Raw genomic sequence first — 26,832 nt, 5'->3', positions numbered from 1 at the left:
TCCAAGTCGCACGCTAGTTATCGACTAATGAAATCGATGGATACACGGAGAAGTTAAACACGACGAAGAACCCCTTACGAACAGGGTGTTGCCACCGCCAAGAAATTTCGGATGGAAACCTTCGCCCTCTCCAACTCCCTTTTCATTTCCGACAATCATTAGGTTGCAAGAAGAAAGTAGATAAAAGAGTGAACCTAAAAAAAGTTAGCAAATATATCAACTATCGTTTTTTTTTTATTTTCTTTGTTTTTTTTAATATTCAATAATATTTATGTGTAGTTCGCGAATAAAAATCAATTAACGGTTACTCACTGTCTTTGGAAGCCGCGATGCTCGGAGAGCGATTGAAAAGTCTGCACTTACCTGAAGCAAAACGTGAGTGAAATTATAAATTACACGATCGTTAACTTTTGTTTTTTACGCTCCGCGCAAGCGAACAGTGACCTATCAACGAGAGGGAAGCAATAGCGTGCGTAAAAGCACGGCTAATAAAGGACTCTGCTATAAAATTCAATCCTCAGGCTAGCAAGGGGAAAGAGCAACGGCGATATCGCGTTATATGCTTCCTCCCAGTTTGACGGGTTGGATAGAGAAAACGCTAGATCGGAGACGTGAGAAGCGCCCCGTCGAAGGGACAATTTCGTCAGAAGCGGCAAAGTCAAGAAAGAGAAGGAGGAGGGTGTCCCATAGACGTGCGTCCACATTTAAACCTCGCGTGTACACCTACAGAAGCCGTGATACGCCACCGGTAATGGTACTTGGTGGCAAGACTCTTTTGTGGTGTGAGAACGGTATTGTCTTTTTACGGCCTCCGCAGGCATTCGCCGGTGTTTCCCTGACGCTCGAGGGAGCAGACTCTCTTCCTCGCCTTCGGTCCCGAGCTCCTTCGGCATTATCCGAGAGAGATCACCTTTTTACCGGTCGTTGCGACCTCGTCATTCTGCCCTTATCTCGAGACCTCCCCCGTCTCCTGTTGAACGGTGAGAGGGAATGGCATACCAGGAGGAAGGTAGCAGCCCTTCTCGATCGCGTCGCGCTTGCCGAGAGTGTCCACGGACGAAGGAGAGGAGAGGAAGGAGCGAGAGAGAGAGAGAGAGAGAGAGAGAGAATGCGGGCGGAATAGCAGCGAAACCGTGACGAGGTCGTCAAATCCGTAGAGCGATTGAAAATTATACAGGGATCGGCTTTACGAGCGAACGCTTTAGCTGCGTTGACGTGGCCGCACTTATCCGCGTACTATGTCCCTATAACGCCGCGATATCTCGTCGACCCCGAGGAGCACCACGACAGTCAGATCTTCCGAGTCGAGGTTTATGGGATCGGCTCTCCTCTCGGCAAATCCTGTGACGCGGCTGCAAAAGTTACGGCGCGGTCAAAACGGGATACATCGTACGTCAAGAGGATACACTCTCGACCCATCTTTTCACGCGACTATCTTATTAATACACGGGACTTTGCGATAAAATAAGACGTTTCCACACAACACGATGACACCTCCGACAATTTTTGCGTTCCTCGCGCAAACCTAACGGTCTCGCTCTCTTCGCCATTTGCGAGCATACTTCCGCCTTAGCGATCGGCCAGCGATTTTCCTCGAGGGAATGCCGTGGAATTACGTCGCCATCGTCGATGCCGTTTGCGCGCGTTCGCGATTACACATAATTGCAATTCAACGATGCGATGTGAATATGCATAGAGCCCGCGCGCATTTAAATATTCACGATGGCAAAATGACGGAATTATCTATCGCGCGACGCTAATAAAAGTGCCCGCGCAATTATGCATTCCGAATGAGTCGGAATTCATAATTCGCCGATCCAAATGTAAATACGAGAATATTTAATTGGCGCGATAGGAACGACCGATAACCGCCGACGAAGAACGCATTATTCGATTATCCAGTCAACTTCGTAATTGGCCTTTTTGTGGCGAGCGCACGGATTATAAATTACAAATTGTATAATTCGAATGTTGTAAACGTCGTATTCTCCTATCTTGTAATATGCATGAATCTGACAAGATCTTGTAAATAAAATGTACCGACGACGATGCAACCAACATCGAACGATTTATTCGTATACCTTTACATCGATAATGTAACCATTGTACGTACGTATTTAGCCGAGACAATATACAAATAAGTGATACTTCGTGTACGAGATAATAATTTCACTTTGATAACTCATCCTATAAATCGCATCGCATCGTTATGTATCTCGTTGAATCTAATTCCTCGTATCGCTTTATCTATCACGTCAACAAGAAAAAAAATATACAGCATGTGATTTTAAAATCCAAATAATCGCCACTCGTAAGATTAAACAAAACGTTAAAACATCTCTTTGTGTCAAGAAAGATCAAATCTAAGTCTGTCGCAATAAAAGACCTATGAATTAATTTTATGAATGCAAATGTGCGTGACGTGAGAAGTTAAACTACATCAACGACACGTAACCATTTCAGAATTACAAAACCTATCTCTTAGACGACTCTTACGTCTATCTCTCAATGGTTATTAGATATAACGGTAATCGCATCCTCCTTCTTTAACTTGAAATTCATGCGCGGCAAGAACAGGCTCATTATCATTTTCACGTCACGATTCTTATCAAAATTCGTAATCTGATACTCCACGGAACATTCTTATATCGTTAAATAACGATTTATTTCATTAAATTAGTTGTGGCGAAAATCGAATCGCGAGCGTAGTTATACGAACGAGCTCGATTATAAAAAGTGACATACGTACATATAGCGTATCAATTTTATCCATGTCCAATTTAAATTTCAGTATTTATTTATCAAGTTTGTGCGCTATCTTTTTAATGATTATGCCGTTTAGAATAATACCGTGTAGATACGCACAGCTGAAGGAAACTCAGGCGCGACTTTTCCAGCGATAAAGATCAGGTGACTGCGAATGGACTTCAGATTTCCTTCTAGCGAAGGAAATACGGCACAACGAGAAAGTTAATGCTACCCGCGGTAATGGGGTACCTCTGTAAGTATATATAAACTCTCTCTCTCTCTCTCTCTCTCCCTCTCCAGCTTCTCCCATCGCTCTCGGCATCTCTCTTTCTCCTTTCTTTCCTCTTCGTCCCTCTCATCCACATCGTCTCTTCTCCATTACATCGGAGCAACCTGCAGACTCCATACGTTACCACCGTAGACAGCCTCAAATTACTTCATTAGCCGCGAGATATTTTATATAAATTGGGGACTAAATTACCTGCGGCCGCATGCCCAGCATCGGCGAAAAATTTGTAATTAGAGCAGGTAAAACTCATCGCCGTCGCATAGTCGAGCGGCGAAAGGAAAAGTAAGAGAGAGAAGGAGAAATAGAATAGAAGCGAGACAGCAGATATAAAAAGAGAGAAAAAGAAAGAGATCAAAAGATCCGGAGGGCTATTTCTTAATTATTTACGCGCCACTGTGTGGCAGTATTGTTCGTTCGCGGCACATAAACCGTGGCAAATCACTGCCGCCCTTTGCGGTTTCGCCGATAGCCGCTTTATATCTTCAACTCCATGAATAGAACAATTAGCATTCGGCATTCGGCAGTTCGGAACGTGTTAAGGGGTGCATTTTGTTATAAGGACGTCCTCGCTTTTCGCGATCCGTCAACGAAATATATTTTCACACGAGCAAGTAATATCGAGCAATATTACTCGCTCGAGTCATTCCCATTCATTTCGTAACTGAAAAGATCGTTAATAAATGTAAATGTCAAAGTATGATAAAATAATGTGATTTTTAAATGCTTTATACAAAAATATTTATAGCAGGAGATTCTTAATGTCTTATGATCTTTTTGAAACATTGGCCAAGCAAAGTGTGAAGAAAGAATTACACGTTTACGCGAATAGAGGCGGAAGCGTTTAAAGGGAGAAAACATTGCGCCAGGGGTTGTCTCCCGTTTTCCTACAGGGCCGTTTTACTTAATTTCCTTTTCGGACGAACTTCTTATTATTATCTCAGACTCTTTCAACTTTTTTCTCACCCCCCAAGTTCGCGGCTTTCACGGAGTGACACGACAGTAAGACAAAAGGAGAAGTAGTCCCCCCCCCTCTTTCTCTCCCCCACATCTAGCTTTGGATACCCAGTCGCGTACCCCCGTTGTCTCTGTAGCGGCCGAGTTCACGGGGTGGAAACGACGGGCGAAATGAATTGGCAACTTTTAATTAAGATGGTATCGTCCTCGCTCGGCCCCCTGCCCTTCGATTCTCTCTTTGGTTCGTGGAAAATCGACTGGGAGCCGGAAGAACTGGCTGCTCGGGTTCTGCCGTTCGGGAGCTCCAGGCTTCAAGAGAGAACGGGGTTGCGGTGGAGAAGAGGGAAACTTTAGGTCGTCGAGCGGCGGGGACGCGGTTAGCATTCTTTTTGTTCATGCCAACTATTCATCATCGGTGACACTTCTCGAGATAGAGGGTACTGGCACTCTGCTCCCTTCCACCCCCTCATCGTCTCTCTCTCCACCAACCTTTCTCCCTCCTTTCGTCCTCTCTGCTCACCTCCCCGGCCTTTTCTCTTTCCTTCCAGTTCGATCTTCTCCCTTGCCCTGGGGGTTTCCTTAATGGACCCCGACTACACAGTTCCCCTGGCCCCCTTACGTCTTGCCCCACTATATTTCTTCTTTTTTCCGCGCGGCACGAAATCTCTCTATCGCTTCCAGAAGACTTTACGAAGGATTTTAATTTCCCGGTAACTTCTACCAGCACTCACCAACCATCGTTCGTGCGGTAATTCGTTCGTCGGCAAGCTTCCAAAACTCCAATAAATTTCTGCGTTTCATATCAATACTTTCCCGCTTTAGCCTCTATATACCTCTCTTTCTTTAAAGCTGTATAAAACAAACTTTCAATAGATTAATAACTTATGTATATAATATCATACAAGAACACAATTTAACAATATGTATTAAATTAATATTAATACATAAAAATATGTTCAAATGTGCGTAATAAAATAAAATTTCATTTAAAATAAATGTTTAACAAACGTTTATTTTGTAAAAATTTTATTTGTTATTATAAAATATATATATATATATATATATATATATTAAAGATAAAACTAGTCACTATGAAATAGTGATTGATGCAACACAAAACAATCGAAGGAAGACTCAAACGATGTTACGCAAAAATAAGGAGGTAGAAGCCGCTGCGTGAATCCTGTAATTACGACACGTCGTAAAAATTTTTAAACTGCTCCTCTTTTCTTCAGTCTTGCCGTCATCTTTTTCGTATGAAGTATGAAAAAAGATGATCTTGTGCCTAATAATATCACAAATATTCCGTTAATTCTGTTTTATTATAGATTTAATCAAAAGCAGAATAATCAATCTTTTAAAAAACAAAATTAGGAAAAACGAAAGAACATTTCGTAAATAAAAATAGATAAGCAAAGGAAGAATCCATTAAAGGAATATAAGACTGGAAGTAAGAATATAAATAATAAATAAGAATCACAAAAAGAGATGGAAAAAAATAATATAATCATAATGGGCGCAACGGGCGCGTGTGACACGCGTGCCGTCACACGCACCCTATTGCTACCATTTCGCGATGGAAAGAGAGACTTTCGGGACGCGTCTCTCGCCGTTTCTGGCGTCGTTCCCCCGAGGACTAGGGTAAGCCGCAGAGTGTCTCCCAGATACTGGATGGTAGAAGAGAAGCAGGAAAAAGGAGAAAGCGCACAGGAAAGAAAGATGTGGCCGCGACATGCTCGGCAGGTGGCTGTTAACGTCCCATGGGAACCCACTGATAAAAACAAATGGCAGCACGAGGAAAAGAGAGAAGATCCTCCGCGCCCTTGCGACGTCGGAAATAAAAAAATTACTCGATGCTTCGTGTAAACAGACTCGATGAATGAAAAAGGATTCTATTGGGTCTCTCCATCTTCGACGATGTGACCTTCAAATTTTTAAACAATTTTTATCAAAATGTATTAACTTTAAGCGATATCGCTGATCAAAATAAAATCCGATAAGTAGATTTACATTTAAATGACGTACACATTCTTGTTATACAATTGTGACACTTTTGCGAAAAAAAAAAAAGAATAATAAAATCGATTAAAATCTGCATGTTATCAATTCTAAATATTTATAATGAAGCATCTTCATCATAATATCAGTTAAAGCGACTCGCCATTTCCAGAGTTGATAAGTCGAAGATTGCATCACGCTATGGGGGAAGATCTCGCCGTGAGACGGCAATATAAAGTCGCTGTTCGTCCTCATAACGACATTTCATATAACTGTATCAAAAAGCAGGTCGTATAGCCTCGCGACACTCCATAGAATATTTAAGCTTCAATTTCATACCGTCGCGGTAGGTGTCTCCATGTTGGCAGCATATTAAAAAAGAAAGTAATAAAAGCGAGCCAGGATATCAAGAAGAAGGAGAAGAAATTGCGAAGAGGGCACCGATGGGTCCAACGCACAATGGGGGCGTCGCGACGACCGTCTCACGAAGAGGGCGGCAGAGCTGTGTGACGCTCTGACTCTCTCCGCAGCATCCAGGATGCGACATTATATGCGATTATTATTCATTATGTGGCGTCTCTCTCGTACCAACACGTGCTCCCATCAGAGGAGCGTTTTCTGCGTACGCGTACGTCGTATAGACGAGCTGCAAGACTCTCTCTGCGCTTTTCATACACGCGCGAACCGCGTTGAATTGCAAATCGTACGTCGCTCTGCGACGCGAGACGAGGGGTGAGCCAAGGGATGCGGGATACGTGTGTCCGCGTGGCAAGAAATGTGGCAAAGGAAAACAACCGAAAACCGACGAAAAACTTTGCATAAGCGAGACTGAACGTCAGTCCCCCTCTGACGCGGCTTCTCTCGCCGAATCCGCTCTATCACGAATCCTGTCTGTCTTCGTCCCCTCGTCCGTTTCCCGCATCGTAGCTCTTGTCATGGCGTATCGTTATGGTTATGGTATTAGGCACACGAGCCGGAGTACAAACGGTTATTTCGCTGAAACGACCTCGCGCCGCTTCTTACAGGAAATGCTTCCTCCGCCGGGCCAGGGGTGATAACGAATGATGAGGGTGGGAAAAGCCGCTCGAATTTTCCGCTCAGAGAGTTGAAAGAGGCTTTCGAATCCGCTAACAGCGGTAGCAGTAGTGTATGGAGAATAATGTATGACACGTAAAATAACTGAGTGAATAAGCTCTCAAGATTAGATTGATATTAAAAAATTAATAATTAACCTCTTCAGTTGTTTCAAGTAAGTTTTAATAATTTCTTTTACTTTCTAAAAAGTGATCCTTTTTACTTTATTTTTAATTTTTAATCTTTAAAAATAAATGTATCTCAAACTGGTTTAACAGTACCTACACATTTAACATGTATAAGTCTTAAAATTTTCGCCATTTTTTGATAGCGCTTCAAGGTGAATTTAAACAGCGTTTAATAGTGCAATATCAGCTTGTACAGTCAAATTAAGGGGAGGACGTTCCAGGAGCGACTGTTCACGCGGGCTCGAGGGGGTAATTTCGATTATACTGGCATGGAACGCCGCGGGACCGTCGTTACCGTCGGTGCCGTACATCGTATACGGTTTGTTTTACTCTCGCTATTTTACTTTTTATTACTTTCAGTTAGCCGACTAGTTAAAACCGCGGCTGCCCTCGGCTGCACGCCTAATGACTCGGCGAGTAGAGACAAAGGGTTAATTTGCGAAGCGGCAGGTGTATGCTGCGGACGAACTCGACGAGACCACTCTTTCGTTCTTCTGTCCCTCTTTCCCCAACCAATTCCCTCTGTCCACGCGTGTACACTCCTTCCGAGGAGGACGATCCTCCACCTCCTCCTCTCTTCCTCTTCCTGTACTTCCAGGAATGACGCATCTGCTTTTGAGAAAAGCGCGACGCTATTCTGAAAATCGCCGAATCTTCGATTCGCAAAATATAAGACCCAAATGCGATTAATAAGTAAATTAAATATTCATTTATCAATAAAATATTTTCAATGCAATGAATCTCGTAGTAGTTGAGAGTCTAGAGAGTTTTCAAGTAGAAAAAAATATTTTTAAATTATTGTTACAAAAGCTTTATTTTTTTTTTCATAATTTATTATAATCTTAATAAAAGGCTTCCTCGTCTCTATTGAGTATCTAGAGTATCCCAAGTATTGAAGTATCTTATTTCTATACTGTGACAAAGTTTCGCGATTATCCTGATAGAGCGTCAATTTCGGATCAGTAGCTTTCACATACTCGAGATTTAACGAAGTCTTACTAAATCAAGGTCACGAGGTACGTCGACCGTATCTCGGGAAAGTACCTAGCACCTGCAACTTCACGTCTATTCCAAAGTCCCGCGGGCGAGTGGCTGTCACCCGGAGGCGTCCTCTTCATCAGATATCGTGACACGGGGATTCAACCCAGTAACCGAGGAGCCAGCCGCTCAACCCTCTCCGACTCTCTCAAACTCTCGCGCCCGTCCTCCGCCCATCGTACGCCATTCTACTTCCATCTTCGTACCCGTGAAGTCTCCCTGCGGCGTGGCAAGCGCCCGGCGACATCTCCGTACACCCCAGCGCCGGTCTCGTCCGACCTTAAGATATTAAGTACTTCACCCGCGATTAGATCTCTCATTGTACAGCGCGGTGTCAGACAAGCGGTTCGTTAGGCCCCAAGGAAAGAGAGAGTGAGGCAGAGGAAACAGATAGAGAGAAGACGAGGGGTAAGGGACGATTTCGGAAGACAATGCCAGCCTAAGAGACAATTGCTTGCGGTTAGAGAAAGAGAGAGGAGAATGAGAGTGAGAGTGAATGAGAGAGAGAGAGAGAGAGAGAGAGAGAGAGAGAAAGAGAGAGAACTCTCTTATAAGTGCTGTATAATTTCCTGCAACGACACCTTCATTGTACGCCCGGCATTTCATTCTTATCGTGAAAGAGGTGGGGGAGGTTGGGAGGCGATGTCGAGAGGGCGTAAAATGTAATCGGTAATAGAACTGTAAATTTGAAGAAAAGAGATTTACAACTTGGAGATTTTCAGATAATTTTTCAAAATTGAATTCTTGATTCATCAAAACTTTCTTTTACCATCTATTTTCTGTTAAATTATGCTCTAATACAATTCCTCTAATATCATTAAAGTCGATCTTAACACCTAATTTTCGATATGCTCAGATCTTGTCAGTCGATTCGCATACGGTAGTGAAGTACCGCAATTAAAAGAGCGTTTCGCACGAAAGCCAATCCAATTCCGTATGAGAAGAAAACGTAACAATAAATAGGAGTTAATTTATTCGAAGCAGCAAGCGTGCGTTTATGCTGATTCTTGGAGAAACAAGCTCGAATTAATAATGCGATATCATGTCCGAGATAAATGTTTGCGTCAGTAGCCAATCGTGAGATTCGAATCTCGGGACAAGATTTAACCGACACTTGATCTTTCTATCTAAATGAAATCAAAAAATATGAGAGAATCGAATAATCTTTTTAAAACAAATAAATAATTACTTTTCTCATATTTCAATGATATAAAGTACTCAATTGACATGTAGTAATCAGAAGTTAATATATTATATTAAATAGTATTCCAAACTTGTAACTAAAGAAATAAAAAACCGGATGAAAACATATATCTGACATCCTTTTAATTGTTACTTTCTAATGATCTACAAATATTTAGTTTATACTTTCTAGAGCATGTGCGTTCGAATTTTTCAACTGATATCTATCGTGTTCTATTCAATGCGACGACATCGAGAAGAGTACCTGAATGTCCAAGGACTTTCTGGTACTCTCCCACGATCGGAAGAGAAGCAGGATCGTCGACGCACTTGAAAACTCTCAATAGACCCAATCATGGGTCGCCGTGACCCCGCGTTGTCCCCTTCAGGATCAAGGGGGTCTCCTCCTCCACTTGACAGCAAACCCGAACCAGATTCACAGTTTATTTTCTCAGGGCAGACCGAATTCAAAGAGATTCACTCGCGTATCGCTCAATCGCGCAGTACAACAAATATCATCGAATATTTGCAAAAAGCTTCCTCACAGATATAAAATTTCCTTTGGTCAGCAATCAGCAACGGTCAAATAGATTAATACATATGTCAAAAGTTTTCAAAGCAATGCAAACTACTCTGTTATAATTTCAACAATATAATAAACATCATTACCAAAAAGATTCTCAAAATAAATTTCTTAATTAAGCAAATAAATCAGTTTATAATATTGCGCTTTTGATTATATATAAAAGCAAAATTATGCTTATCATTTAGTAATCCTTTAATAAAGTGTTCCATCGATCGAATAGGAAATTGTTGTCGGGTTTAAAGTGACAATGTCACCAGCACACATATGACATTGATGCGAAAGACAGAATACGGGCAAAATTCATCGACGATCTTGCACGTCTCCCTCGTAGTTACATTGCCGATGACGTTAACAGACGTGTCATTAAAGGGCGGCAAAGAACAACGTTGCGTGACATCACGTTGCGTAATCATCACGCGAGTATCTCGCAGATGGACAAATGTTCTTTCGAAACGGCGACAGGACTACGAAGGCAACGAAGAGAGCAAGCACGAATGGGCGAAAAGAACGCGTGATTTGAGTAAGAGAAAAAAAAAATCGCATTGTATTGGGTGGAGGTCATGGTTTTCGTAAATTCGCTACGCAAGTCGGCCGCAAAATCAGGAATGAATGAAGAAGTGACACAATGCAACGCATCGCAGACGGCCGGCAAAATCGCTGCCATCCCCCTTCGAGTTCTATCGTAGCGATGTCTCTCCCCTGAAATCCGCTCGACTGGAACCATTCACCACCGTTCGCGAAGGAAAAAAGAAAGTGGAGGAGGGAATATAAAAAAAAGGAGGGGGAGACAACAAGGAGGGAGAGAAAGACCGAAAGGAAGGAGCAGGTCCTCATTCTAAAGCGAGCGGCGATGCGTAGCAACGGCAGAACCGACTGGGTGGTTCTTTCCCCCCTCATTGTATCGAGATCCACACGTACTGTGCGTAAGGGACAGCGTAGGGCTAGGCATAGAATGGTATCTGCATGTGACGGATCGCCATTGCAGAGATCCGTCAAGAGTCATCCGGACGCGGGGCCCCCTTTTATTTCGGCCTCAGATGCTAAGCTTCTATCAAAAAAAATAGCAAATTTATTATATACGCACAGGTGTCATAAAGTTCTTTTTCTCGCTCTCTTTTTATTCTTTTTTAAAAAAGATACATAATCGCTACCTAACATTTGCGAAAAAATAAAATTTATTCAAAATGTATGGTAATTTTTTCATATATTCATTTTCGAATTCAAACGATTCCAATATAATAAATAATAAAATTCAAAATAATTTTAAATGTTTCTAGAAATTACAGAAGGTTAGATTATATAATACTTACTAAAAACAAAAGAATACGAGTTTATTCTACGAGGTGCCGTTTCCTACTCAAATTACACACGAACGCTTGTCTTCCATCGCCATTCTCCAGTTAATAATTCTGGATTAGGATCGATTAAATCGTCTTATGTAACGCGACACGTTTCGAATTTAGCATGTTGTTGTTGCGCATTACCGCAGGCGCCTTTATCAGTTAATAATCTCATGCAGATTGAACCTCATGGTTTTAGCAAGATAAGATAACGATCGTAATTCGCAATTCATAAAAGGATATTTAGCGATCGAATAAATCTATTTGACCTCGCGATATAATCGGAAGAATAAAATTATGATGGATATCAAAATATTTTTTATAAAGTTATAACAAACAGTTACCAAGCATCGTCACATAGTGCAATTGATTAATACGAATATATTTCGATAAGTCGCACTTTTGCTTAATTCGTGATATCAGCTCGTATTGTCGCAATATCATAATCATGAGACCAATGAGATATAAACTAAAAGAACATTGAAATAGTTGTCGTTATAAAAAAAGTTTTCACACGGGAAAAACATTTTTACGTTAATTTTCGTTTGCCTGTCCGTGCGTGAAATTCGATACTGTGACTCTTTCAAGAAGTATAATTTCACAGTACTACACAACAGATAGCCGAGTTAGCAGTTTCTTCGTCGGTGCGATGAAGAAATAATAGTAGCCCGCTAAATGCGACTATCGAGCATAATTATATTTTATTACGGGGGGGCAACAGCGGACCTACCGGAAAAATGTCAAACACCGGCTTGGCGATTTCGTCGTGTGACGTAATCGGGCATAATGGTGCGTCTGGAACATAATGCCGACACCCTCTTTGCGGCGCTCGTCATTTTTCTCTATCCTAACAGTTATTTCGTCGACATCCTGCGTTTTCAATCATACACGTCGGTGAGTTTCATTATTACCGAATCTATGGGTATCCTTTTTCACGCGCGGTCTCGCCTATTCTCTTCGTTCGTAGTAGCTTCACATTATGAAGAATAATCGATTGAGCACTTTCTTCATTCACATTACGCTCGATATCGATCTGCTGTTCTCGATGCCAAAATAAATTAAGCGTCGTATTCTAGAAAAAATATATTAAATTGCTAGTCTGTAAAATTTATACTATTTCTCTTATTATCATTACGATGCCATTGCTCCAAATTGTTCATATTAACCATATCTTCCAACGCGTTCCGCTGTTATTATATAGTTATTTCAAACAATACAACCCACAGAAATGATTAATCTTGAAGGCAAGCGGAAAGCGCGCACAAAAAAAATATCTCTTAGCCGCAGCGATTTCCTCAGCGAAACGGTAGTCCAGATGGTGTATCGACTCGTTAAGTTAAGCCGTTCGAATTTAACCGTAGGGTCTTAACGAGATAAAGCCACGTTCCTTCCTGCACTCTTGACGGGACCGCGTTTACGCCGTACACGCAATAAAAGTCACGTCGAGGACGGCAAAGTCGACAAGGGACCACCGACAAAAAAATGTCAGTTCGCCTGCGACCGCATTGCCGAGGTTCGGGTTGCGGAGGAACGTTGCGGAGGTTCCCTATATTTCCGTCTTCCTCCCTCACGATCTCGTGAGAATACGGAGAGCGTCTTTTTCACTCGTGTGACTCCTCGAGTCCTTCGTAAAACGCGTGACGTGCGCGCACGCGGCCCTCCTTTACGGCCGTACTTTGTGGTTTTCGAAAAGTTTCTTACGTTACCGCTCCACCGCCGCCGTGGTGACGGCAGTGGTCGCAGTGGTTCTCGTTTCGGTCGTGTAATCATTCAACCAGGGATAAAAAAGTAAAACACTCCCGCAAGATGTTACGTGTACTCTGCTTAAAAAAAAAAAAAAAAAAAAAAAATGTACTAATAATGGTATTTTACTTATCGTACAACATGCACGACAGCTTCTGCGAATGGTATTCTTGTATACCCTGAATAATATCGTTTCGCCATGACTTCACTTTCACTTCTAGAAAATTTGTAAAAGCAATTTAAAAATAAATATCAAGGAGAAAAAGAAAAAAAAAAAACGTACTCATACCGTGCGTTGTTTCATAAGTATATTACGCGTGGAACGCGTCGGAAAATCAGGCCGGTGATGTTGTCGCCCACGGCGTGGCCGATTCAAGTCACAGTAATTTGCAGTTGACGATTTGCGCATGTTGTAGCATTCGCGATTTTATGACTTGAGAAAATGCCTTCTTCGGCGAGAGCCAGCTATAAGGAAGGTTGACCACTCCAGCGTTGTCACAAACTAAAGATGCATCTTCCATTCGAAGCCTTACCCGCGCCAGCTTTTCTCCGTTCCAATGCACACCTACATTACATGCGCGCGCGCGCGCGCGCGCGCGTGCGTGCGTGCGTGCGTGCGTGCACGTGCAAGCGCCTCCGCTCGTGCACGCAGCAAAATCACGCATATGTACACTCTCGTCGCGAACGAGCGTACGCCTTCGTGAGTCGCGGGTCTCGGGCTCTGCGGTTATTTTAACAACGTGGCAACCTCTTTGTAGACCACACGCTTGTAAACCAAGAATGAAGTCTGTTCGGCAATGGGTACAGGCGAAAAAAAACTGACGGTTCTCGTCGTTGTTCGGCGCGGACCTTCTTCTCCGCTTCGTTCTCCATTTTCATTTTATCTTGTCTGTTCGTCAAAAAAAAATTCAATCGATGCGAAAATTTACTGGAAAAACTTATTTTTTATCTTATCTTTCTGTTTCGATATACGAAACAACGTTGAGATAAAAAACAAGATGGGTTTTTATTTCAAGGAAAAATAGAAGTGCAATTATGTATCTTTTAAATAATAATGCAGCATCTCTTTTTTTATTAGCGCAGAAATGTTGCAACGTTGAATACGATGCGTCACACGGAAATCTAGACAAGACTTTGTCAATTGCGAGAAACGTCGTGAATAAGAGTCCGGGCGGTTAAGTCAGATGTTTATACAAACGTGCGTGAAAGTGGACGCGCGCAACATGAGCGCGTGGAAGCGTCGAGGTTACGCGCGGCGTGCACAAGTTTCCGCACAGGGACGACACTCTCCCGTCGTTGTATTTTTGCTCGTCTCATCCCTCCACCCGTTCCTCCTCCACTTCTCTTTCCTCCTACACGTCGCCGTCGTGAGTCACGCTCTATATTTAGAGGCTCGTAGAGCGCGTATCCCGCGCTCATACGCGCGAGAGACTCGCATCGTTCAGCCATCGCAAAAATATGTCACGCTCGTCTTTATATCCGCGACGGGCCGCAGGATGATGTGTCTTTTATCCTCGTGGCCGCGATGTGTGGTCCGCCGTAAACCCGTTCGAGCAGCGACCGCGACGCGGTGCGGTGCGTCGCGTCGCGGAGTCTCTCCTCGTTAGGAATCTCGGTCGAAATATCGTCGCCCGTGTTTTTTTTTTACCTTGTGCCCAATTTTAAATTTAAAGTTGCAATCTTAAAAAAATTATTTTACTTGGAAATCATGTTGTATAGATACATCATTTTACATTTGATCTATCTATCTATTGTAAAATAATTTATTCCGTAGGAAACTGGTGTATAAAAAAAAAAAAAGAAAAGAGATTGTTCGCACAAATAAAAATCGTTCCGCAAATTCTCAATCCAATGCCAAAACAAAGGTAATCGCACAAGTGGTCGGAAAGCGTTCCTTTCGTCGCCTATGAACGGAGGACACAAGAAGAATACCAAAGCCGCGCATTTAAAGCCAGAAACGCCGCGCGTGGAGGAACAATGGCTGGCACGATGGGGAGGGGTGTGTTACCACACTCCACGCGGGTGGATAGGGTGGTTTTAGAGGCGAACGGCGTGACAACCCCTCTTTCTCGTCACGGCAAAGTTTCATCACCGCCACGACGCAAACTCATTCCCAACCCCTCCGGCTGAACTTCGACCAACAACTTCGGGTCTCCTCGTTTATTCCGGGTGACTGCATTTTCGTTCCATCGTGCGAACACGGGATTGTCCTCTCCTCTTTCACCTTCTCCACTCGCGTCTTCTTCCTTTCACCGCCTGCTATCCTCAACCGATCTCTCCTCATTCGTCCACTTCTCTTTGTCTCTTTCTGTTTTTTTTTTTTCGACCTACGTATATATTTCAACGGAACACGACATACTTTTCATCGTGGAAAATTGAGTGGGCTCTCGATCATATCGAAAACTCGGCAAAACGCAAATTATATCTGATAAGCTAATTGCTATAAAGATCATTTCGCAATTATAAAAAATTCTAAATTTAAATAATTAGTTTATTTCCTGTTATCACCAAAATTATATAAAAAATTTCGTCTCGATTGGAATTCGTTAAATCGAAAATCAATGATCGACTACTGTGTTTTCATTTAGAGCGCAGTAAGAACATTGCGCGAAATGCGAAGCCGAGTAGCTAGAAAGGGTCTACAAGAGTCTGAAAGCTGGCTGAAGGGTCCGAAGGGAGAACACGAAATAGGATGAAGAAGAGAAGGGAAAAGGAGGGATGCGAAAGAGCCGAAGACGATCATTCGCGCGCGCGCGCGCGCGCGCGCGCGCCCGATGGGCGGTAAAAGGGTGCGCGGAAAGGAAGACGTTAGGAGCAAGGGAAGAATTAGCTAATGGCGCACGATGAATCCGTAATGGGTTTGCGCTGTTCCCGGGGCCGCATCGGGATTTGAACGAGTTTCGCTCGCCCATCCTCGCGACGTGGAAAGCTGTGGAAGGACTGCCGAGGAAGTAGCAGCGACCGCGCCAGTAAGCGAGTCGACGCCTCGCGCAGGCGAGAGGGAAGATACGTGGTGCACGCTGGGGCGTGTAATACCCTAAGGAATGCAGGGAGAAGATGGAAGTGCAGATAGGGAAACGCTCGTCGGAAGTCGGGCGCGAAAAAGAGAGAAAAAGAACGACCGGCAAAAGGGGTGGCCCCGTTGCGGGAAACTCGAACAGCGAGGGGGGGGGGGGGGGCGGGGTAAATCCTTGCGAAAAAGCTTCTCGAACGAGATTCTCAAACTCTGTTAGAACGAAACGATATTTGCGGTCAAGAAATACCAGTCTCTTTCGCATTCTATCCTACCGCGATCGTCAACGTAAAATTTGCGCTTTTTGACGAATTTCAACGTTTTTTTTTTTTTTTTATCTCAGCTTTGTATCCGGACGAGTCTGAGAGAGGCGCAAACGTGGAAGAACCATAATTTACTTGTGCGAGTGAAACTCGAAACTAGATGTGTGATGATAAATATACAATCTCGTTTGCTTAAATGTATCAAATGAGCGAATAGGAAACCATTCGGCATTGTCATGCCGAGAGAAGCTGACAGTGAGAGAAGTTTGTTTCTCGTTCGATTCATTGTAACCTATCACGCGAGTGCGCCGCAACGATTTATATGCGGGAGCTTCGCATCCTCGGACGGTAGTAATCGGGGAGAAGTAGCGACCCTGGCCGAATTCCTCGTTGGGACATCGCGTCGTCGTCGACTAACTGCGCTTCTTCGCGCCAAACCGTATTACGGCCTTAAGTGACATGAGAACGACGCGTTTTACGGTACCGTACGATGCTATCGTCCAAGAAGAACATATTCTTTCCTGGTCCTTGGGCACCAAACGGCGGGAGTTGTACCCGTTAGTCCTCGGCGCGGAAGAGTGTCTCGTAAGGATAAGATTTTACTGCCACCGCGAGCATAAAGTCGAGAAGAATACGTTTCGACGAAGCGTCATGTGAAGTTCCCCCTCGAGGGACTAAAACGATTTACGAGTATCGTCGTGAAGAGAAGAGGAGAGACGAGGCGCGAGAGCCCGGTCCAAAACTGAGAAAATCGCGACGAAAATCTCCGTAGATCTCCACATCTTGATACATACGTGCCTGTAACTAAGGCGAAAGAAACGGCGAATAATCTATAATATAATAAACGACCTAAGGGTGAAGGCCGTCTAACGACTGGATAACGTTAATTTTCGGCTTTCAGATTTCGACGCTCGTTAAGTTTTTACGGGCCGCATCGTTACAACACGTTTAAGACCACCACCAGTAGTATCGGAGTAACTATGTTATACGGCTATTTATTATTTCTTGACATGCGACATTTATCGACGATGTAAATTGTGAAAACGTTTGTAAGGTCGCGTGCTTTTCAGCATTTTTTTTTTTTTGTTAAAGTTAATGAACATTGTCGCTAACTCGCACCGCTTGCTTGACGAATGTTACAAGAGTATTTCTTCTTCTTTTTTTAAAAGGAGAACCGATACTTGTATGAAATTTGCGGAAATTCTACAACTTCGAATAATGATTCGTCGGATAGTCGCATGGGCATTAATTTAGCCGAACAGCTTTCTTTCGTACCGCGTGCACAATAAAGAATGTTCGAAGAACCGGAGCTAGAGTGTCTTTTCAGGAGTGCATCGACGCTGATTGGCTTTCGTGGTAGACTTCGCGGTAATTCGTGACTGATCTACTAACCGGCTGACAGGAAGGAAAGAATCTCGGTGCTTCCCAGAAGACAATCAAAGGAGCTCCGGTGTGGCGGCACGGTCGAGCCATTTGGGCATGACGAGAGACTTAAAAAATACAAACTACGTCAATACGCACGCGAGCCGACTACTAGGGACAGCCCGGCTGGTTTGGGTTATCTTACGTGCTCCAAACAGCTGTCGAGCAGAGGTGCTCAACCACGACATAAATTACATTACGACACGCATCGAACGTGACTATGGTGTTGTGCCTCTCTGCCTCTCATTGATTCAAAATCTTTGGCTTTCATAATGGCGGCGCAATAATGGAATCTATGCAAAAGTGACAGTAAAAAAAATATCGAGTCGACCCAATTTTATTTTCTCAGAGATTTTATTTTCGCACTCGAACGAAGCGAAGAAAGAAGAAGATTTGCACGATATGCAATTAAAAAGCTGCAGGTCCTAGCGTTTTTTCCTCGCTTCCTCACCCGACAAACAGGAATGCCGTATATCCTTTATTTATCGTATGTAGTCTCGCGTGATAAGCATGCGCTGCTACCATCCAAAGGAAATTTACTGCATGCAATGAACCGGCTGTAACCATTCCCTCCGCCGTCGCCGCAATCACTGGCCTCCTCCTTCGCCGATACAGTATCGGTAGCGGCGCGAAGCCGACTCTTCGAGAGTGGCGGGCGCGCAACTCGCATTATTCATTATAACACTCTCTCGACAAGTCGTATTTTTGACGCACAAATGGCTCCCTCTGACCCGTTACTTCCCGATGCAACGTTCTCTCGTCGTTGCCTCCGAGGCACGCAACGATCTCGATAAGGAAAGGCGTTTCTCAACGAACACATAAATAAACAAATATAAAATAACGCAACGCTTAATTAAGTTACTGCTCAACGAAAGTCGTGAACAAAGATCGTTTTATCGATTTCTTATTATTGCAGCACATGGTTCTTCTCTGAAAACGTTGCACAATTCATCCTTTCTTTTCCCTTGCAAATGAATAAAAAAAATATTTAAATACAAATTTTACATTTGACTCGATATTGATAAATATTGACAAATGCTATCGTTAATTTTTTAATCTTTATCGAAACGTTACATGATGCAATGCCCAAAAATGGAAAAGAACGAGGAGACAGATATTAACAAAAAAGAAAGGAAGGAGCGTGCCTCTACCAACAGTAAATTTACGATCGACTCGTCTACATCCCGGGAGTTCTGGGGAAATAGGGAGAAAAAAAAAAAAAAAGGTGTTTCCGATAAACTGGTACCAGCGAACTACGACGTATGACTGCATCGTGAGAAAAGATAAGCCTCACGCTCGGCCAAAAGTATACATATATATATATATCTCGAACGCTACAAAACGTAATTAATGTCGTGTTAGAGTTATAAGATTTCCGACGGCTTGATAACAGAGTTGACGAATGGCCTCCCGAAAGAATGAAAACATCCCTGCGAGTAACGCGGACTTTCGCGATAAAGTGGGAGATTCTCGCGAAATCGTTTATCTCGCAAACATCACGGAGCGTAATGGTCACATTGGTCACTCAATTGCATTAATTTACGCAGAATGATTATGTGAAACAACACGTTACGATAAATAGTAAAACGTAGAAAACGTAGAACAAGTTTTAATTATCTTATCTTTGCTATGTATCAATTCAAAAGTTAACTTTTAACAATTTTTTAAATTTACATTATTTAGTTTGATTAAACGCAGACCGAAAGTTACTTCTTACATTTTTATCACGGAAATTTGGAGCGTTTCCGCCGCAAACTTTTTTCCAGAATGATCGTGCTTACGAAATGCCCCAAAGATTGTATCTGTCGATCGCAAAAGGCGTTATCGATCACCGGCTTTTGCAATGGTTCGCTCTTGGTTCGCTTCGATCGGAAAAGGATCTCGCGTGCGATTCCCTGAATTCGTGCACGCTCCACTGAGTGCGGTAATACGCCTCCGAATCGCATAATAAAAATGCGCACGCTCGCGCAAAAGCTGACGGTGCGCGAGAGAGGATTGCAGCTGAAATCGACACGACGGCCGAGCGAGAGAGCGTTTGATAATGCGGCCATCGATAGCCCGACTAGATTTGGCAATCGTGCGTAATTGCGCCGATATTTCACATAAGCCGATTAATTGATTTTTCTGCGGGCCGTGTGTAGCGCCCGCGCACACGGAGAGTTAAAGAGAGCATGCGAGAGAGAGAGAGAGAGGGGCTGAATTTACGACTATTTTTAAATCACCCGACGAATATACCGACGTTTATTAGGATGCCGATGAAACGAGGTAGAGAGAGGTAAATATTCGGAAATTTGCTCTTGGCAAAAACGACTGATGAATAATATTGCGAACGCTTATTTGTTTTTGTTTCGATTACCGATTATAATTATTTACACACATTGGCAATAGATGGAAAAAATAAAAAAAAAAAAAAATAGAACATGCTCTTGTAACGTGAGTAAGTGTACACGATATACAAAATTTCATGTAATTTAATTAATCCGTCTGGTTTTGTTAAATTAATCAGCAAGATGAGAAAATATCCAAGTCTTTCGGATAACGAAATTTCTCTCTATTACCTATTAATGGCATTACATTACGATCGAACATTTGTCGAGTCCGACTCGTCGTGGCTTTATCGTTATCCGTTACTCAAAGAATTAATCGACCAGATGGCGAACGTCTCGTTTCCAATTTACGGCGTTGCAGTTGCGGCTCGCTGTGACGTAGGAGGTTTCGCCTATCGAATGGGACAGATAAGGAATTTTTTTCCTTCGGTCGGAAGAGAAGATAACGAACAGCGCTCGGCGAGCCGCCGCTCCAATCAATGAACTCTGACAAGTCACCATTCGCGGTGGAAACGCGGTTGCGCGAGCGCAAAAATTACGGAGATTAGAGGCATAGTAAACAATAATATTAATGAGAGAGTGCCAGCCGCGCTGTCACGTCCGCCGTTACAAACCGTCCCGAGAGCCATCGATACCCCGTACGCGAGTGACACGAGTTTATTATTCATTAACATGCCAATTAACTTCGGTATCATGGTGTCCGGCCCCCGGCTTCTCCTCCCCTACCTGGCTGCGTCTCATAAACTTTGTACACGACGTGTCGTTGCAAGCGCGAGTCGTGCGATGTCGTTGCAAATGTACACATTTCATAATTTAATCGCTTCCTGGTGCCATCTGCGCGCTATCGATCATTCGTCCGCACGAGTTGAGAACCTCTCGCCGTTGCGGTTTCGACAATAATAAGGCGTATTACGCCAATTTCTGCAGTCGCGTCTCGGATGCTTCCAATTCGTAACGGATTATTAAATCGTTCGGTGTATGATTTGCCACCACGAGATCTGTAAGACTGTAATAATAATTGGTATTTTCGTTAAATTATTTCCACTGATTTTAAAAAATAAATTATGGCAATTTATTCCCCCAAAATTTATATTTATACGTAATGTCAGAAGCGAACAAAAGTTTTCCATCCAGAAAAAATTCCGTCGTCGTATTCGATATTTCACGCAAGCTCAAGTTATCCTTAAAATAAAGAAGAAAAAGGAGATATGAGGCGCAACAGAAGGCTTTACAACATTGAAGGCTTTATTATGCCGCGAGGAAGAAAGAGAGAAAGAAATGTGCCAGAGAGACTAATGCGGGGGAGGAGAACGAGTTCCACATAGAAGCGGGTAAAATGAGAAAAAAAAAAGGCCACAGCCCGATAACCGGCCGATACTGCCGCTCGCTGAAAACACAGAAAACAGAGAATCAACCTCATTACTTCTATCTCCCTTCTTCGATGCCCCTTTCTCTCGCGCCCTCTCCTCCATATAAGCCGATTTCCAGGAATTTCTCATGATCTTTGGTCCCCGTACACGCTTTAACACGCTCACCCCTTTCCTCCCCTCCCGCCTATTGCCAGCACTATCGTCGTCGTCACTTTGCCTCTTTCTTCCTCGACCGACACACGACCGATAGTTGTCAGAAAACCGGGGGGATATCTAATTCTTTCTCCTTTTCTTGCGCATTATACACTCTCCCTTTTCGTGCATGACGAGAAAAGGAGAGAACAATCGAGAGGCGAGAAAAAGTCGAGATTGTGGAGACCAAGTCGACGAATCGTCGATTAAGGATCTCTCGAGAGACACGAAAAGTCGAACATCGAAGGTTGTTACGAAGGGACAGTCCTCGGTTGACAGGACCCGTTCCGGCCGAAATCGAAAGACCCAATCTGCTCGAAAGTGTCCGAATACGAAAAAAAAGGACAGGAGAGATTCTCTCTGTTTGCTTGTCGTTCGAGCGATAGTGCATATTCTAAAGATAGAATGATCGACCAGCATGCGATCACTTTAGAGATAAGTCGTGTTCAAGGTAAGATGCTAATCGGTGGTACTCTATTAACCTAACAAAAGGCTCTTGAGAGACATTGCCAAAATGACCAAAATATCTTGTCATATAATTAGGTAAATTGTTCCTTCGTCCGTTATAAGCGTCGACAAAAATTCTTACGGTGGAGGTGTGAGGAGCCGACTTTTAAAGCAAATATACACATTCCAATTTTATATCGCATTGATATTTAAATATATGTTTCGAGATGTTTCTCTCTAAATGCTTTTAAAAACATATTCGCATAATAACCGAGATTAGATGGCAGATAATTTAAAATGACTATCCTCATCCGCACAAAGTATGTTTAACGATTGTCCTGCATATTTATGATCATTAAGTATGATACGATTGATGCAAAAAAAAAAAAAGAACGTTAGACAAGCATCGAGCATGTGTGGTAAAAGAAAATATTACACCGCGCTTTTTGAAAATAGCATCGAGAGGAAGCGCACATTTGATCGGCACGGTGAGGGAAAGAGAGAGGGAATTAACGTTCGCTCGTTGGTGAAAAACAAAAGGTATCGTACGCGAGATAAATTTTACGAGAGCCGTACGACTATCGCTATCGTGCGCGCTGGTATATTTACCTCGTTCGTAGCGCACGACGCATAGTTCCTCGAGGCCGTGTATCGCCTCGATCGGTCAGCCAGGCTGAGATAGAATCTTTTATAACCACTGCTAGGAGAAACGTGTTTATATCCGCGAGCGATTGCGACACGATATGTTAATGCCCCGAGCCGTGCTCTTCCCACGTATCGGCGGCGTGCGAGTTTCCAGCCCGTCCTGGAAAACATTCCGGGCTGACGCACGTGACGTCTCCATCGAGAAGCTTTCATGAAAGTGTCACTTGACGATAGATGAGGCGACATAAATGTCGTGTAACGGTGAACATTTAAAAAAAAAAAAAAAAAAAAAAAAAAAAAAAAAAAAAAAAAAAAAAAAAACGAATATCAAATGTATCACCTACACTCTGATTTTAATTGTATACATGTATGTCGTATTGAACTGGAATAAATATGATACAGTACAACAGTTTGTATCTCTTCTCTAAACACGATATTCTCACTACGACGGTCTTTAAAGGTCAAGATCGTAATTTTTCTCGTGCAACGTTACCACGTACACGTTACATAAGTTCATCAGCAATTCGAAATTTTTATCGGGTAACTATCGTTTCGTCAAAGTAACCATTAACGCCGGCTATTTCCAGTATAATAGAATATATCGCTGGAAAGCTATCGCTTCGCGAGCTATAACGTGACGAACCACCGCGACGATTATCATTTAACGAGTGATGGAATACAAATTAGGTCCACCGATGTCATTGATGGTCTAGCACGAGGATAGGCAGGAGGCGAAAACCGAAAAACGGACTCGGTTCACGATGATATCTCGCGGCAAACAAGCTGGCGCGTTAATGAGGAGCCCTGGCGAAAGAAGAAACGAAAAAAACCGCGGATAGACCGAGAAAGAAGGAGAGAAAACGAACAACGAGCAAATATCGCGTCGTACAATGACAACCCCGGATGTACCGATAGCATCTCGAACATTAAGTAACCAGCGAACGCGAGTACAACTTGGGTTGTATGTACGCGTAAGAAAGTCTACTCATGCGTCAATACTCGCTGTTTACAAAGGGTTGAGACACCCCGAACAACCCAAACAGTTTCTCATATCGTCGTAAAGCGTCGCGCGCGGATGGATACATCGACATACTTGATATTTTAAAGTTTACTCCTTCATTATTAAATTTAACGAATGCAATTGGTTGTCTTGAAAAAACTGCAAACTTGAATAATACGCGATACGACATATTATCATTTAATAATTTCATCTTCGTTCCAGTTGGTCAACGTTAAATTTGCATTAATATAAAGTATTGAAGAGTAAGCACAGTACTTGGAAAACGGTAGTGTGTCAGTTCGCAGATGATTGGTAAAAATCAACAAGGGACAGCGTTGCGCGTCTTGTTGTTTATTGAAAGTAAATCGATTTATTATATCATTAGCCGACATTTGGAAGCGAATTTATACGAGGCGAGGCGGCGATGCAAACGATCATTCGTTGCGAGCAATCGCGTTCGTTAATGTATTCGACGCTCGTATCGTTTCCTCGCTTCTCGAAGCCCGCGGACGTGCTTTTGCGTTAATGACATACACGTACGTGCAGTGTGTTGCACACCATGATTGGAGATACGCGATGCGAGATACGCGACGCGACATAATGGAGATTAAGCGATGCAAACTACCCCAATTTTTGTCCAAACATCAAGTAAAAATCAAGTACTCGATTGTGATATCAAAAAAAAAAAAAATAAAAGTATCGTTATTAGTCACGCACGCGAGATCTGTAAGATAATGTAATCTAATCTAATAATAATTATATCGAATTAATCGATAATTATAAATGTCACCGGTGTTCTTATCGTAAAACTATAATTTATGTTGACAGGCGCGATTTGTTGCCTAAGCCTCGATGATGTTTCCGCAAATCTAACGCATGTCAATTAAGTTCTTTTACCATTCTTTCGATCGATTATACGTAATTAAGCCAGGCGTACTCTCGTTTTATGCAAAAGGACAATTTACATTTTCCGAGGCGTCGAGTGCAGCAGCCTCGATCGGAGCAGCCTATCGGATCACGCTTACGTAAGGAAAATAGAGCGACAAGGCGAGCGGAGACGTATCTCGCATTATCGTCGCGCATTATCCTCGCTCGGTGAAAGCCCGCCGATTGCGGATTATCATGTTCCTGTCGCCGTGCGGGAGAGCCGTCAATTTTTTTTTTCCTCTCTCTCGCGATCTCGCGTGCGTCAACGGCTGCGCGCGCTTTCTATAGCGGCCACGTGCGAAAGCCTCTCGGGCTTCTACGCTCTTTCACGACAGATCTCGCGCGCGGAGATTGATATCTGGTCACGAACTAACCCGTAGCCCGTGCGCGCGATATACACGCACGCTCAATTCGCGGATATTAAATCTGAAGATGACTTAACATTGTCGGATGTGTGCTATATATACAGAGAGTGGGGAAAATTTATGTGTGCAAGCCTCAAAGAACTTCTCGGCCGGTGAGAAGATAATGATATTCGCGTAACGTATTATTAAATAATATTATTCGTATCTCTCTTGCAAAATTCATTTCCTTATACGTTTATATTTCCTTATTTCTAAATTTACAATTAAACCGTTCAAATATATTCCTAAATGTATCGGCACGCAAAATTTCCATTAGCCACTATCATATATACCTCGGGGAATGAGAATCAGCCAACGTTATTTTGTAATTTACAAGTAACAGAAAGATCGTATCCCTCTTCCCCCTCCCCTCTCCTCTACATTTAGTATCTCTTCCTTCTAAAGTAATAACGTAAGTACGATAGCGATCTAATGATCATACGTACGTACGATCGTAAGTTTTTCAAACTCTGAGAGCATATTGCTTTCTAAAAACATTAATTCAAACCACTTGCATTTATGTACCAATTATCGATATACAACTTAGATAAACGATTAGGCCGTTCACCTTACAAAGCAAGAGTTGCAAACTTGTAACGACTTGTAAGCGCTTGACGGAATTAAAACGACGGTGAGCACGCGGGCACGCTGAAAGAAACTCGCGCGAGACCCTCGTCAACATTTTTCCGCGACAAATCTCGCGTAGCAGATTCGTATCTTGTCACGAAATGGCGCGTTGCACGCGCTCCATTTGCATCGCCGAATACCGTAGCAACAACGGAGGATGCAACGGAGAATGCTTCTTAATTTGAGTATTACGCAGCACCATTCCAGAGAAGCCACCATTCATTATTTTCTCCTCTCTCGCTCTCGCTTCTTTCTCCAATTATCGGCGGTCATCAGTCTCTTCTTTTCCGCCCAGCGTTCAGCGGCCAGCGTAACTCACGCTTATGATTGTTATTGATCAACCGTTTTGTTTCTCACCCGTGTACACGTATGTATGTGCGTGCACGCCCGGCCAAACTGGCACGCCACGCGGCACTATAATGTTGGCACGACAGAACGAATATAGAGAACGGCGGACCTTAATGAATCTTTATGGGATGATGTCGTGAACTTGTATACCCTCTGGTGACTGACTGAACCCGGTCGCGTTAACCATTGGCGCGGTTTGTTCACCGTTTATCGAATTTTTCCTTCGGACCATTCCAACGGACATTCTCGTTACCATACGTTAACGATCAAATAAATTATAGAAAATACAGAGAAATACATTTTTCGTTATCACTTTGTAGTAGGATATAACAGGGCATATGTAACAGGAGGATGTAACTTTTCTCTGTGGTCGAAAGGTCTATATAAATATAATGGGGACCAAAAAGACGATCTTATATCACGTCTTTGCAGCTGTAGGAAAAAACGTTGCTCATTTAAAGAAGTGAAATGTGATAATTTATTGTTATTGTGCGATAATATTCTTGTTGTTGACTACGCCAATGCGACAGACTGCTCATTAGGCCGACCGTGGCTTCGCCGCGAGTTTTGATGGTGCAGACACTCGTGTCCGTGTTCGTAAAATTTGAAGGGCGTGTAGAAGGGGTCCGTGAGGTCCCGACTAGCCGCGCGTCTTGATTGTCATCAACTCGTTCCTCGTCGCGTGATATTGTTATTAGCTCGCCTAG

The 26,832-nt window shown here is 43.0% G+C and overlaps 1 protein-coding gene across 1 annotated transcript in view; it reads right to left on the bottom strand.

Moving 5' to 3' along the window:
* Positions 1-26,832, bottom strand: part of hth (Meis homeobox homothorax) — a 159,194-nt gene that overhangs the window by 24,456 nt on the left and 107,906 nt on the right. The gene's annotated exons all lie outside the window — the stretch shown is intronic.

The sequence above is a fragment of the Pogonomyrmex barbatus genome, unplaced genomic scaffold (genome assembly GCF_055798465.1).
Source record: "Pogonomyrmex barbatus isolate J1 unplaced genomic scaffold, ASM5579846v1 scaffold18, whole genome shotgun sequence".
Taxonomy (NCBI): domain Eukaryota; kingdom Metazoa; phylum Arthropoda; class Insecta; order Hymenoptera; family Formicidae; genus Pogonomyrmex; species Pogonomyrmex barbatus.
The sequence above is the reverse complement of the archived record's forward strand: the minus strand, read 5'-3'. Positions and strand labels throughout refer to the sequence as shown.